Source organism: Rhamphochromis sp. 'chilingali', assembly GCF_963969265.1.
Source record: "Rhamphochromis sp. 'chilingali' genome assembly, chromosome: 5".
In the NCBI taxonomy this organism is placed as follows: Eukaryota; Metazoa; Chordata; class Actinopteri; order Cichliformes; family Cichlidae; genus Rhamphochromis; species Rhamphochromis sp. 'chilingali'.
The window spans coordinates 34,326,804-34,329,548 of NC_137932.1; the positions used below are offsets into that span (position 1 = coordinate 34,326,804).

At 37.3% G+C, this 2,745-nt stretch overlaps 1 long non-coding RNA gene across 1 annotated transcript; it reads right to left on the bottom strand.

The window, feature by feature from the left end:
- Positions 1–404: 404 nt before the first annotated feature.
- On the bottom strand, positions 405–2,211 carry LOC308397342. Its single transcript, XR_013971728.1, has 3 exons — positions 1,895–2,211; positions 1,120–1,208; positions 405–921 (listed from the first exon to the last, which is right to left on the bottom strand). It is a non-coding gene; the product is annotated as an uncharacterized lncRNA (long non-coding RNA).
- Between the last annotated feature and the right edge of the window lie 534 nt (positions 2,212–2,745).

Consider the following 2,745-nt stretch of genomic DNA (forward strand, 5'->3'; position numbering starts at 1 on the left):
CACATGCACAGGGCAACGAAATGCAGTTTGCATCCATCCAGAAGTGCCTTTAGCCATGATATAGATATATTACAATATATATTAGCAATAGTATAGATATGTAAGTATATTACAGAAATGGGTCTATTATGGTATGTTACAATGTACACGGTATGAAGTATGTTGTGAATATTCTATAACTATAAGTATGTACAGGCTGTAGTGAGTACAAACTATGTACAGGATATAAATATGAAAAACTACAGAAATCTGAGATATACAGTTATACAGAAATGTGAACTATGCAAATTATAAACAGTTGTAGGATTAAAAATCATCATATGTACAGAATGATTATTTACACAGAACTATACAGTAGTGCAGTTAAGTAATAGCTATAAGCTATAGTAATAGCTTTGAGTCCTGTAGAAAGTTCAATATATGTTGTGCTCACTGGTTACTCTGGTATGAATGACTCTGAATTACTTTATGATAAATAACACACTATTGTCAAAAAACAGTGAAAGAATTCCAGATCACAAGTTTTTAGTTCAAATACAAGTAACAACCTTTGACTTTTAATCAGGTTTTATTTAATTGTGTCAGAGAAAACATCATGTGCTCTTCATGTAGCTGAATACATTCAGTGTTTAAAACAGAAGTTGTGCAGGTCTGAGATCAGCAGTTTTCTGAAACACCAAACTGAGGTACTGTTAATGCTGATGTATAGTGACACAGTTACAGGGGTGATTAATCCTTTTGACTTTTTGTCTTTAAATTTATCAATAAAACAGCTGCAGCTTTCACTGACAGCACATGTGGTACTTTAACCTTTGTACTGTTTTCTTCAGTTAATTTTGGAGTTACTACAAAGATTGAAGATATAGGATGATCTGTCTGCTGTCACTGGGTGGTGCTGAGGTCTGAATCTGAGGACAGCTCCTGTAATCACAAACAGAACAGAATCATCACAAACTGAAATATAAAGTTTATCTCTCAAATCTGAAATACAGCTGATCCTTCTCCGGCCTCACACACTCGGGATCTGAAGTTGTTCAGTCCTACAGTTCTGCCGACAGCTGTTTATTTTTTTATTTGTTTTAAAGGCTTTACTAACACATTTTCTAATATCATGTTTACCTTTGAGTTGTTGATGCTTTATAAATGGACATCTGCAAAGATGAGATGATGGAGCAGGTTTCAGTCGAGGTTCAGTCTGCTGCTGCATCCTGGTCACAACATACAGAGGTGTTATCAGCTCAGTATTGAACAAGAAATATTAACGTTTCAAATTATTTGTCCTAAAGAATGCAAGCTGTACAGAGTACTGAACATGTGACTTTGTGAACATAATTCATTAAAAATAATTTGGACAGTTTTTTAACCTGAATATTTGTAACAAACTCAGTAAAAAAAAAAAAAAAAAAAAAACCTAAAAAAAATAATCAGAGGAAAAATGTAACATTTTAACTTAAGCTGACAAGCGGAAGTAGTTGGTTTCAGTACATAAGTATCGGGCTTTGCTATTTAATCCGTAGCTATTGACTAATGAGGGGAATTTAAAAGTTGGCTTTAATGTCCTTCCACATGTGGAAAGCGACAGAAAACATGCTGCTGTTTGCACATATTTAATAATCAGCTCTGCACAGGAGCAGAAGCAGAGTCCAGCCTGTTGCTCTTACAGTATAATACTCATGATAAAAGTACAGTAACCGTGGTTAGTCACTGAGCAGCCCGGTGCGTTTCTCTTGATTTCTTTAGTCAGGGTAAATTCATTCACCTGCACGGGGTAGCTAAACGAACTTTACAAAACATGTTTCCCCGACAGCCGAGTGCTCATTTTAGCTAGCTAGGTCCTTAGGTAGCTAGCTAAGGACCTAAATTACGGATTAGCTTACAAACACATTTAACTTACCAAAAATAATGCGGTGGGGCCTCAGGTCCTCCTGTCCGGTAGTCCAATTTACTGAAGAACACCTCAGGCTGTCACTTTGAAATAGTCGGTAATGTAAACGCTGGACCTCTCAGCATCTGCCATTCCCGAACAGACACGTGCGAGTTTGTCCGTGACCGCAGCCGCGTCGTCAGTGTTTTCTCCAGTCATTGGTCAGCATTATAATATATGCAAATACATGCGGGTCGGAATCCCCGCCCCCCAGCGCGCCCCCGTACGCCAAAACAGTGCCAGCAGAGTGAAACTGAAAAATGGTTTGAAACCGAAAAGTGGATTGAAACCGAAAAGTGGATTGAAACCGAAAAATGGATTGAAACCGAAAACAAAAAAAAATTGTAAGTGAAAACAAAAAAATTACAGTTTCAATTAATTGTTTTTCACTATCAATTTTTTTTTCGGTTTCAATACAAGATTTTTCAGTACATTTATTTCAGTTACAATATTTTTTTTCGGTTTCAATCCATTTTTCGGTTTCGTTTCAAGGTGGCATCGTTCTGATTCCATAACAAGCTTTAGAAATTACACGTTAACAGCAGCTCAGATTAGACGGCTTAATCTGCGTTAACACAGATATGTACAAGGTGGGCCATTTATATGGATACACCGTAATAAAATGGGAATGGTTGGTGATATTAAAGTCCTGTTTGTGGCACATTAGTATATGTGAGGGGGCACTGATAGCAACACCGCAGGAGAAATGCCAGCACAGGCATCCCGTATCCGTAGTTTCAGGTGCTGCACATCTCGTATCTTCACACCATAGACAATTGCCTTCAGATGACCCCAAAGATAAAAGTCTAAGGGGGTCAGAT